This window comes from Canis lupus, chromosome 3, assembly GCF_011100685.1.
Source record: "Canis lupus familiaris isolate Mischka breed German Shepherd chromosome 3, alternate assembly UU_Cfam_GSD_1.0, whole genome shotgun sequence".
In the NCBI taxonomy this organism is placed as follows: domain Eukaryota; kingdom Metazoa; phylum Chordata; class Mammalia; order Carnivora; family Canidae; genus Canis; species Canis lupus.
This window is the reverse complement of record NC_049224.1, coordinates 39474391-39487139: the sequence shown is the minus strand read 5'-3', so window position 1 is coordinate 39487139 and position 12749 is coordinate 39474391. Positions and strand designations below refer to the sequence as shown.

Below are 12749 nucleotides of genomic sequence, written 5' to 3'. Positions count from 1 at the left end.
AAAAAAAATCTTTTGGGTGTTTATCACATATTTTAGCTGACTTAAGTTGATTATATGTATAGGAATATCATGTTTTATGCTATTTTAGGCACCAGTCCTTGCTGTGTTCAGGATATCAGAGAAATGAATTTGGCTTTGTCTGAATATTTCCAAACAATCCAGAGTCAGGAAGCCACACCCTTTCAAAACATACTCTCACACACAGATTCGAGCTTAGCTGGAATTTTGCGTGTTTTCTAGTTTGTCCAGCTTTTATAAAATTGTCACTTTCACATACTATGTGCTCTCACATGGAAATAGTAATCACATTTAAAAATTGAACACATTTAAAATGAGAACTTTTCCTAGAAACAGAGTCTATTGTTTTATCATCTGTACCTTTCCAAAACTTGGAAAACCTACAAATAACCACATCCAACACTAGCCTGATATAGTGTCAGGATGAAAAGCTTTTGACTCTTTCGATCACTGAAAGTTATGGCCTTCTAAGGAAGGTCTTACAATTAATCCAGTCCCCTCTTCCCCTCCCAATCTCTCCATGTCTCTCCCCTCTGTTGTACAGAGAAGGAAACTTCAGTCCCAGGAGACCTTTCCCAAATCATTTCCATCATGTTCTTTCCGATGCTTTCACCACATGTGTCCACACTTTGTTAACAGAAGAGAACATTTATTTTAGTATTAGGTAGAATGATAATGAATCTAATGGATTTTCCTCAGCTCTTTGTGTTGTGCTTTCAGAAGGAGGAAGGCAGGACCATCAGAAGCAGGAGATCCAAGTGCTGCCCCAAGTGAGGGGTCTGTCTGGGGTCCTGGCTTCTGCACCAACTTTCAGCTCAGCTGCAGGTTTTTCCTTTGTCCACTTCATGTTTAGTTCCACAAATAATGAAGCTGCCACCAATTTTTCTTAGCTTTTAGAGTCCAGTCTTTACAAACCCCATATTTAATGATCTTTTCCTGTCGTTAGATTTTGTTAGATAATGTTAATTCCAAACCCATAGTCTGAAAAAGGCAGTTGCAACATTTACTAAATAAGAGTTTGCTAATTCAAGAGTATAATATGTAGCCATTTATTTAAAATGATTCTTGTGCTTAAAAAATGTACTTGCAAAAATTATATTGCACCTTTAAAAATATAAATGAAGAAGTTGGAAAAATTAGCATGTAAATGTGGGTGGCATTTGTGTGAACAGTAATTCTAATGTACTGAAAATAGCCATATTCATCACAAATTAAAGTATCAAATTAACTTTAAATAGTTCCAAATAAATATCTATTATTATGGAGAAATATTTAACCCTCTCAAATTTTTCTTTTAGAAGTTTTCTGATGATACTAAGATGAGCTATATAATCCTTAGGAGGATTATTTTAAAGTTAATGTGATTTAGCTAGATTAATTAGTCATAATTTAGAATCCTCCAATATTTTCTCTTAGTAAAAGAGTATCTTGGCTAAAATGTCCATATGCACCTCAGTGACTTCTGCATCATGTTTTCTGGGGCACTTCATTTTATTTTATTTTTTAAATTTGTTCATGAGAGACCCGGAGAGAGGCAGAGACACAGGCAGAGGAGAAGCAGGCTCTCCGCGAGGAGCCTGATGTGGGACTCGATCCTAGGATCCCGGGATCACGCCCTGAGCCAAAGGCAGACATTCAACCACTGAGCCACCCAAGCACCCCTCTGGGGCACTTTAAACGCTCTCTAATCAATCCTTATACCTGGGCCCGGCATTTGCAGGTGAACGTCTGTGGTAAAGAGGAAACACGATCTGTTCTTACAGTATGTAGGGTGAAACCTGGCCTGGTGGAGAGTGTCACAGATGTGTTCATGGGTGCTAGGGTAGCCCCAGCTGTGGCCTTTAGGGGCAGGAGGGTCAGCCACACTCGCATAGATGTGTGCCTTCCTTCTGTACTGGCTACTTGGGTTGTGGAATTTGAGTCAGGGAAGAAAGGCAGGGCCTTCTGCCAGCAATCCCAAAGACTCTGTTTTGTCTGGAATTGGTGACTGGAGGCAAAGCCAGACCTTTCCAGTCCTCAAAAAAGAGTTCTTTGTAGTCCATCGGTCATATCAGTGGAGTAACCACTTGGTTTGATAGCCCTCACTGTACATACAAGAAGAGGTGTTCTACCAGAGCCTCCATTGCCTTTAGTGCAATTTCCAAATGTACCATTAGATCTAGTGACCTGGCATTCTTACTCAGATACCTTGACGGAATACATGCCATGTGCCCCCACAGTTCTAGGAAGCTGATCTTTTGTGTATGTTTGTGTAGTGCTTGTGTTGATTTAGCCATACATAATCAGTTTGTTCTGCTGCGTAACAAATCACCCAATACCTAGCATCTTAAAAAACATTCATGATTCTGTGGGCTGGCAATTTGGGCTCAGATCCGAGTGGTTCTTTTGCTAGACTTGCCTGGGCTGAGTCATGCAGATGCAGTCGTTTGTGGCTTGGCTGAGACCAGATGGTCTAGAATTCCCTCACTCAAATGTCTGGAGGTTGGCCCACTGTCCTCCAGGGCATCTCATTCCTCTTCCATGTGACTTCCCCAGCAGGCTACTCTGGGCTTCTCCCCATGGTGGTCTCAGGGTTCTCAGCAGCAAGAGAAAGCGCACCCTCATACCCAAGTGCTTTTCAAGCTTCTGCTTCTGTCACATATGCCTTTTAACTAAAACAGGTCACACTGCTGCCCAGATTCAAGGGATGGGATAAGAAATGTTTCACCCCTGGATGAGAAGAACTTCAACGTCGTGTTGCAATGGGGTATACAAAGAGGGATGGCTGGAATGGCTGACAATTACTTCTAATCCACCTGTCTTTGCTGAGAGGAATATTTATTTTTATTGTTTTTGTTGATTTTTCATGACAGAAAATTTCAAATGTACAGCAACATTTGAAACAAACTCCAAAATAGAAAGAATAACACAATAAACTTCCCATATGCCCATCACCTGGATTCACCAATTTTCAGTATTTGCTATATTGGCTGCCTCTATTTAACTTTTCTCCTTCCTAAAGTGGTGTGTGTGTGTGTGTGTGTGTGTGTGTTTAAAGACTTTATTTATTCATGAGAGACACAGAGAGAGAGGCAGAGACATAGAGGGAGAAGCAGACTCCCTGTGGGGAGCCTGATGCAGGACTTGATCCCAGGACCCTAGGATCACAACCTGAGCCAAAGGCAGATGCTCAACCACTGAGCCATCCAGGTGTGCCCTTGCTGAAGTGTTTTAAAGCAAATCCCAAACACTGTGCTATTTCAGCTATATATATGCATCTTTTAAAAAGGGATACCTTCCTATGCTACTATAATACCATTACCACGTTTTGGTATCACTGAACACTCAGTCCATAATGAAATTTCCCCAAATGTCTCAAAAATGTATTTTTACAATAGGTGGGTATGAAAAAGAATCCATCCACAGAAAGTCCATAGCAGTTCCAACTTGCTTTTCTTTTCTTTTTTTCTACTATCTTGTTTTGAAAACTGGGTCCATTCTCCTGTGTAGGACCTCCTACATTCTGTAGTCATCTGTTTGCTTTCTGGTGGAGTCATTCAACTTGCATCTTTATCTCCTGTATTTTTGTTTATGAAAATTAGCCCTACAAGCTGAATTTGGGGACAGCATTCTCTGTAGATAGTAGTACTGTTTGCTTCCAGTTGTGTCACATGGAGGCATCAGTGTTTGCTTGTCTTAGCTTTGAATGATACTAACGTTGATTGTTTTGATGACTAGTTGCCTAGGTCTATTGTTTCAGGTGTTACAAGATGATGGTTTCCTCATTGTATCATTCCAGATTTGTTAGCTGGAGTTATTTTATAAGGAACATCTTTTCGTCAATTAGAGTTATTTGGTTATCTGAAATAGAGCTCACACAAAATATATTCTTTCTTTTAAATTGACAGTTTACAGAATAAGAAGTTAGTACCCCAGTTATATCCAGGTCTGTTTCGATAAGTAGTTGAGGGCTCTCTCACTTACTTTCTTCTTTGTTGTTATTTGAATTCATGGGTTTTAGATATTCATTGTGTTTCAGTTAATTGCCTTTTTTTTTTTTTTTTTTTTTTGGTTGGGGCTCAAATTGTTTCATCATTGGCCAATGGGAACTGCTGGTAGTTGGCTTCTGTATCCCTTTGATCCATTATTCTTTGAGAACTTCCTTGCTTTCTGGCACAAAGTATCCCAAGATTATCTTGTATATTTCTTGCTCCAGATCTGTAATCAGTCATTCCTGGCTGGAGATTACAATTTGGGCACTAGCTGTGCTCATTGCTTTTGGGTTTTCATCCTTTCTAGTCTTTCATTGTCAAGAGTTAGGAAATCTCTGTATATATACATACATACATACATACCTACCTAAATACATACATGTATATCATATATATATGATACTTTAAAACATTAAATTATACTGATTTTTTAAAAAACAAATTAGAATTGTAGAATTTTTATTTAACTTCTTTGATTTTTGTATTTTTTTTCTCTTCTCTTTTAAGCAAAAAATCTTGGCTCATAAGAATGTTAATATGTCCTAATATATATTGATGTATTAACTAATAATATAACCGGTACAAAAGCATACACCATAGTATTAGCATTATTAGCAGACACTAACATATTATCAGCATTATTACTTTGAAATTGGTATATATTTATATGTAACTTTGAAACTATCATATATAATATGCTAATATTACAAAATGTTATGTTAATAATGCTAATATATTAAATATACTAATATATTTGTTAATTACACATATATAAATAATAGCTAATCATTATATATGTTAATATGCTAATGAATATGTAACAGTTTAATATTAGTTAATGCATACACGTATTAACAGTTTCAAAGTAATAATGCTGACTATTGAATGAAATTTAAGATTTCTTTGCAGTGCTGTTTTCCTTAAACTGTATTATACAAAGTATCTACAATCAAAGCACTTTGTGCAAGAGGCATTGGAAATAATTCTTTTCTCTGTGTGGTTAGGTTACCAACTTAATGTATGTTTTCTTGCTTCAGTCCATTTTCAGTTTTTACAGATACTTTTTCTTCTTGATTTCATTTTTTTAAATATGTAAAATATTTTTTATGTTTTTAAAACTGAAACTATGTGAAAGAGCATATGTAGAAGTTATTATTGATGTCTTCTCCTTCTCCAAAGGTAACTATATTTATTCTTAGTTTTCCTTCCAGTGTTTCTTTTGCAGGTATATACATCTATTTTATTCCCTTTGTTTTTTTTTTTTTTAAGATTTTATTTATTTATGAGAGACAGAGAGAGAAGCAGAGACACAGGCAGAGGGAGAAGCCAGCTCCATGCAGGGAGCCGGATGCGGGACTCGATCCAGGGTCTCCAGGATTACACCCTGGGCTGAAGGTGGCACTAAACCACTGAGCCACCAGGGCTGCCCTATTTTATTCCCTTTGAAAAATTATTTTATTTTATTTTTTAGACAGCATGTGCTCAGGTGGCGGGGTGCGGGGGGCAGGGTCAGAAGAAGAGAGAGAGAATCCCAAACAGGCTCCACACCCAGCATGGAGCCAGATGTGTGGTTCAACTTCACAAACTTTGAGATCATGATCTAAGCTGAAATCGAGTTGGATGCTTAACTGACTGAGCCACCCAGGTGCCCTTAAAGATTATTTTAAATATAAAAATATATTTACCTTTTTTTTTTTTTTTACTGGAGTTTCACTTTTCTACGTTTTATGTTTGTTTTAAAAGAGTATTATTATAAAGGTTTATCACGCACTCAAACACACACATTGTAAAGAGAATCCAAACATACTTTGGGGGATTGGGTCATTCAGATTCTTTTAAGGAATCTCTCTCTCTTTTTTTTTAATCCAGTGAATTTGGTACTTCCTGCCATCTAGGGAAGACACACTCCAAACTAAAGTGGAGTCAGGAGATTTCTTCCAATCTCCACTTATTGTTTGAAGCTGAAAAAATATCCCACAGCAATTGTTTTACAAACATGAGTCTGAGAAAAAAATGTTCCTGAACATAATAAGAACTGTGAAGCTCCAAGTGTACACTTTATGTTGTCCACTGTAACATTTTGGTTTATACTCTGCCTCATTCATAGTCATGTCCACAAACCTAAACTTAAGAAGAGTCTAGAGGCTCAAAATGAACAGGTCTAAAATAATTTCCGTAAGATTTGCAAAGGAGAAGGAATCAGCAGAATTGGAAGATTATCAGAGAAATTAAAGAGTTAAAATTAGCAGAATTTGATTCAGTTAATAATGTTGTAACAATGTTAATTTTTTAACTTTTAACAAATCTACCATAGTTATTTAAGATGTTAACATTAAGGGAAGGTGGATAAAATCTGTACTATCTTTGCAACAGCTAAAATTATTCCAAAATAAATTCTATTTAACACACACACACACACACAAGCAGCTGCATTGAATAAAAAAGTATACTTAAAGAGCTTCAACAAATCAATAACAGAAATAACCTAACCAAAAAAAAGGGGGGGGGAGTAAATGAAATAAACAGGCAAGTAATACACCATTTTTGTCTACCAGATGTTACACTGTATCATTACAACTTCTACCTTGTTATTAGTCACCACCCCTCACCCCCATGCTGTGCACTCACAAATTCCCCCCCCCTCCCCAGATGGGCGCCTGCAGAAAACAGCGCACAGCCCGGCTCCTGGCCGCACACTCGCCCACAACAGGTGGAAGCTTCCGAGGACCAGGATGAGGGCAGAGGAGCGTGCAGGGTGCTCACAGGCGGTCCTCCAGCTCCACGTGCACAGCCGGGCACTTTTCTCCATGTGTGTGCACTGAGCACCAGTAAAATGGGGGGTTATGGAGAAAAATGTTTCTTTTATCTTTTAAGATTTTATTTATTTATTCATGAGAGACACACAGAGAGAGAGGCAGAGACACAGTCAGAGGGAGAAGCGGGCTCCCATTGGCAGGAAGCCCGATGTGGGACTCGATCCTGGGACCCCAGGGTCACGCCCCGAAAAAAAAAATCTAAAATCTAAAAGATAAGTAAATCTAAAAGATAAGTATTATCAAGGGTTCATATGGGTGGGGGGAAGAGGATAGGTTGATCTGGTATTATTGGAGGGGTGGTAGATAGTATCAGTTTAAAAAAATTATTTTAAAAAAAGCATATGGTTCAGCCCAGAAAAATCCCCTTTTGGATGTCTTACCTAGAGAAATACTTCACATGTGCACAAGAAGGCATAAATAAAGATTTTCACTGAAGCATTATAATATCAAAACCATCTTAAATTAGATAAATTATAGTATACCCATATTATGGACTACTAGACAGCCATTTTAAAATGATGATGTAGATTTTCATTGTTTGACATAATCTCCAAGACAAAAATATTAAGTGGGGAAAAAAGTGCAAAAGTAAATATTGTTTATCATTTGTTTTTTAAAAAAAAACACCCTATATATTCCTGTATATCTACACACCCCTTCCTTTCTTTCTCTTTGTTTTCATATATATGTGTAAATAAATACACAAAACATGGTCTGGAAATACATACTCTGGTTCTGTTTAAATACTATTATATCTGGGTAATAGGAATGGGAATGGTGGCATGTGGTCCAGTTGGACTTTTAAAAGTATCTATTGCTTCTTTCATAGAAGGAATGTATGCCTGCATGAGTTGTGAAATTAAGGTGAAAAAAAAAGAGTGCCAAAGGATTTGGGATGCCTTGACAACAGAGAGACCTAGAGGTGAAAGAGAACTTCTGAGAAGCTTGTCACAAACTCATAGAATGTGATCTAGAGGGAGAGGTGGTCTCAGAGCTGCTGCCTATATAATTTATGGGGCCCAGTGAAAAATGAAAGTGTGGGGACCCTTTGTTCAAAAAGCAGAAGAAAGTACCATTAAAGGTACATATAATTATACCATTTATTTTTGTACTGAGCAGTGCCAGTTTTATTTTTTATTTTTTAATTTTTTAAAAAGATTTTTTTTAAAGATTTTATTTATTTATTCATAGACACAGAGAGAGAGGCAGAGACACAGGGAGAGGGAGAAGCAGGCTCCATGCAGGGAGCCCGACATGGGACTCGATCCCGGGGTCTCCAGGATTACACCCCAGGCTGTGGGTGGCACCAAACCGCTGGGCCACCAGGGCTGCCCAAGATTTTGTTTTTTTATTCATGAGACACACATACACACACACACACACACACACACACACACACACACACAGAGGCAAAGACACAGGCAGAGGGAGAAGCAGGCTCCATGCACGGAGCCTGATGCGGGACTCGATCCTGGGACTCCAGGATCACGCCTCGGGCCAAAGACAGGCGCCAAACCGCTGAGCCACCCGGGGATCCCAGTGCCAGTTTTAGAGCAAAGATCAGAATATTTAACTTGTATGAGCAATCACTTCAGTTACACAATTTGGAGTTTGTCCCATAAGCTGGCCAGAAGAGACAGGCACAGACAGACTCGGAAAGGTAGGGAGGAGAGAGGACCCCATTCCTTAGGGGAGCACCCCTGGGCCTGGTAAAATTATAGCTAGCATAGACCCTCATAGGCCCTGGGGGTCCTACTTGCCTCCTGGGCCTACTGGGACACCCCCCGCCCCCCTGCCACACACAAGCCAACTGATCTAAGTGCCCAAGCTGAGGACAGGGCCTGGGGAAGTCAGGCTATAGGACTGCTGCTCCAACCCATACATAGCAGACGGGAACTACTAAGGATCTTTAAACCTCCACCCTGACAGCTTGGTACCCCAATGGGGACTAGGCTCACTTCCACTAAGATATGGCCTCCTGTCATTCTGGGGCTCTTGCACAGCCCATGTGCTAAGGGCACACAGGCCTGACCCCAACCCTCTCCCAAATCTTTGTGAGGAACAGAGGGTGGCAGAGCAGGGAGGGAGAGTGCAGGTCCTTCGGGAGTAGTGGGAGCAGATAGCTGAGAACCCCTCCAGGGAGGCCAAAACAAACAGGACCACTGTTTGTGAGCTGAGGTCAGCAGGGCATGCCCCATTGTCCCATTACCTTCACTTACAAAACACAAATCCAAAGCAAAAATTGTTAAGATTCAAGACAATGCTGCAGAGCATTAAATCCAGTGTGGGGCCCTTCTGAGTACCTGGTTCTGTACAGCTGTGCTGACTGCATACTTGTGAAGGCAGCCTGGGTGGAGTCAAGAGTTGTCCCCTTGACCCTCACTCCCACCTCCCATTTTTAAGCGGAAGACCTGACAGGAAGCTTGAATTCTGAGATGTAGAATCCTTTTGGCTGAGAGAGCATGAAGATGATGGTGAGACAGAACACAGCTAATAGGAGATGGGATTCACAGCATAGGGATAGCAGAAGACAGAAGAAAAGCAGGTGCCCAGGGTAGGAATATCATTGTTTGGCTGGATGGAAAGGGAGTTTCCATTCCTTAATTTCTATTTTCTCTATGAATCACTGCTTGGGCTGGGGAGGAGGTCTTTGACTGATCATTTGGAGAGTACAGAAGATGGGAAATGGGCTGGAGAGAAGGGGAGGCAAACTACTCAGAGATGAGTTAGAGCCTTGGCTGGCCAGTCCGGCCGGAGTCGTGGATTCCGTGGAATTATGGAGCTAACAATCTGCCTGGTTGTATGACATTCAGGACCTTGCAAAGAGAAAGCTCCACCTTGCCTCTTCTTTTAGGAAGGACTGTTCTTTATTCTGACCTGAATAAAATATGATTTTTTAGTGTTTATATGTCCTTTTAAAAATGAAATGTTGGTGATAGTAACATTCTTTTGGTAAGTTTTTTATTGTGGCAAAATGTACATAATATAAAACCTACCACTTTACATCTTTAAGTATATTAGTGTTTTTAAATTTGCAAATTTGACTTTGTTTGCAAAGCCATTACTTTGCAAAATAAAATAAGTGAAAAAGTTGGTAATCATATACTGCACCCCTGAAGTGTTATGTTTTAAAATTTTACTGGTCTGTGAAGTCTGGAAATTTCATGAGCCTTAGCAAGCTGTTCCTCATTTAATCTTGTTCTATGACTTTATTGGCAGAGGAAAACTCTGAAGCAATTTTTAGAATTTTAAAAGACATGGCATAGGAGTGAGGTTAGGATTACTTTTGTTGTTGTGGTTGTGGTTACAATGCTTTGATAAAATTCTAATTCTAGGATTTTGTATATACTCTTTTGTGGCATTATCAAGGTTGTCTCATGTTCTACCACAGTGCCGTAATAGTTCCCCTTTGCGCTTCATATGTAAACTCACAGCTCATACCAGAATAACAAATAGGCCTTTCTAAGGATAAAGTTTGTTGTAATGGAAACAAAATATATCTAGATAAAAAAAAAGTGAATGGCCATGGGTATAGCCATTCACTTGGTCAAGGCTGTTTTAATAAATGGTCCTATCTAAGATTTTTTTTTTCTATCTAAGATTTAGAAAGATTTTGCACAGTTCTTTCTTCTTCTTCTTCTTCTTCTTTTTTTTTTCATTCTGAGCCGCAGACACCAAAAACCCCACAGGAAGTTCTCTTTGTGAGTGTTGTGGTTTTTCATTTCCTGTTCACTTTGCACTAGATGATTAGACATAAGACAATCTGTGCAATCGAAAGAGATTCTTGGTTAAAATTTGTTACTCTGAGAATCTCAAATTTGCTTGTATTTCTTCCCATGTGATGAATGAGTCTAGAGGAGGTGTAACCACCTCCATGCTCAGTTCATAGCTGAGCATTAAAGTTGTGGTATAAATTTTGTTGTTCAGTAGATGAACTGAACTCTTCATTGTTACAGGGGCAACTATCTGAGATTATGCTCTATGCTTTCCACTTCTTATCAAAGCACTGCCCCAAAAATAAACCATTGGAATGGAGATATGTTTTTAAGACTTGACAAATATTTTACCCTTATTTTTACAAATGACAAAAACTTTCTCGTTTCTTTAGAGAAAAGGAAATACGTTAAACATATCCAGTTTACTTCAGATATTACAAATACCATTAAAAAATTTTAAAGGGTACTATTACTGAGATATTTTTGCAAATGTAATTTTTAAAGTAAGGTATTCTCAAGGTAAACTTTGCTTGATTTCATTATGTTTAAACCATGGCTAAAGTAAAATAAAGTTGTAATCAGGTATATTAGATCTTTGACAAATCATTGTTGTAATCTAGCATTTAAATGATGTATGGAAGACTTGATGAAAAGTGACAAACGAGAAAAAAAAATTTCTGTGCATTTTTAGGTATGTCTCTAGGTTTAGGTGCTATTAAAGACATGATGCCTAGTTCTAGGCAGGTCATGCTGATTGCACATCTTAATAAAATGGCAAAAGTAATAAATATATGAAAGGTCTTTTATTACTGTAAAAACTTTCATCACTTTAAAAACAGTGCTTGCTCCTAAGGACATTTTAATTACAATTCTTAAAAGAATAAATAATACTTTGACCAAAAACAACAACAACAAAAAATTACACCGTAAGTTTAACACAAAAGTGAATGTTATTTATTGTTACTTAGAATTTCTGACATTTGTGAAGAGCTTTCTGTTTTACCAAGTGTAGAATAATGAGGCCGGCAATAGTTTCTTACGTACTCTGGTGTTTAGCAAGGTGATCAGCCTTGTGGGAAGGGTATGCGGAGGCTGATTAACGCCGGACCGTGGGTTGCAGGTCTTTAACCTTGTCTGCTCAGAGGAGAGCTGGAGAACTGCCCTTAGAGGTCCAGGGCAACCTGAGCCCTTTGCTCCCCTCTGCGAATCTAGGCATCCTGGTTGCCGAAAAAGACTTCGGAGATCCCTGCCTACTGGGGTGGGAGAGACTTTGGCTGTGTCTCGAGGCCTCACGTGGGTGGGCCAGGACCTCGCAGTCCTCGTGGGTATTTCTCAGTCTGCTCACCCAGGAGTGCCCAAGACCGCGGTCCGTCAAGAATGAGAGCAATCATTTTGGCCGGGTTCGGAGCGTCTTAAGGATGAAATGACTCACTCTGCTTTCAGTGGGGCGGCAAGGCCCGGGCATGGGGTGACGGCCGTGGCCGTGGGTGTTCGCCACGTGAAGGAAACTACTGTCGGGTGTTCGCTCGGCCCGCCTTTCCAGCCGCCCTTCCGCGTGGGGCTGAGCCGCCGTGGCTTGCCGAGGAACCAGCGGACAAGTCTCTGCTGGAAGTCGAGAAAGCTTGGGAACAGAGGGGCTTCCTCCTCGGGGGGCGATTTCTGCCGGACCTTTGATTAAAACAAAACAAAACAAAACAAAAACAAACAGGAAGACTCGCATGCCAGCGGAAACTGCCCACCGAGTACTTCGGGACCGGGCTTTTCCTTCGGCGCCTGGGGTCGGACCTCGGGAGGAAGCGGGCCCGGGGCCGCCCGCCCCGCAGAGGCCCCGCCCGCCCGCCCCGCAGAGGCCCCGCCCGCCCCGCGGAGGCCCCGCCCCGCCCGCGGAGGCCCCGCCCCCGCCGTGGCCCCGCCCCGCCCCGCCGTGGCCCCGCCCCCGCCCCCGCCCCGCCGGGCATGCTCAGTGGGCCGGGCCGGGCCGGGCCGGCAGGTTTGCGTGGCCTCCCGCAGTTGCCGGCGCCGGCTCAGGCTGCGGACGCTGGGTTCCCTACCCCGCGCCCGGTTCCAGGGAAGTTAGGTGCGGAAGCCGGCGTCTGAGGGGCCAGCGGGCGGGCTGCGGGGCGGCCGGAGGCCCCCGGGGCTGCCCAGCGGGGAGCGGGCGGGGCCGCTGCGTCCGGGCTGGGGGAGCTCGGCGAGGCCGAGCGAGTGGCCGCACTCGGAGGGAGGCG

At 41.3% G+C, this 12749-nt stretch overlaps 1 long non-coding RNA gene across 1 annotated transcript; it reads right to left on the bottom strand.

The window, feature by feature from the left end:
* Positions 1-11448: 11448 nt before the first annotated feature.
* Positions 11449-12723, bottom strand: LOC119871191. Its single transcript, XR_005356913.1, has 2 exons — positions 12573-12723; positions 11449-12189 (listed from the first exon to the last, which is right to left on the bottom strand). It is a non-coding gene; the product is annotated as an uncharacterized LOC119871191 (long non-coding RNA).
* Between the last annotated feature and the right edge of the window lie 26 nt (positions 12724-12749).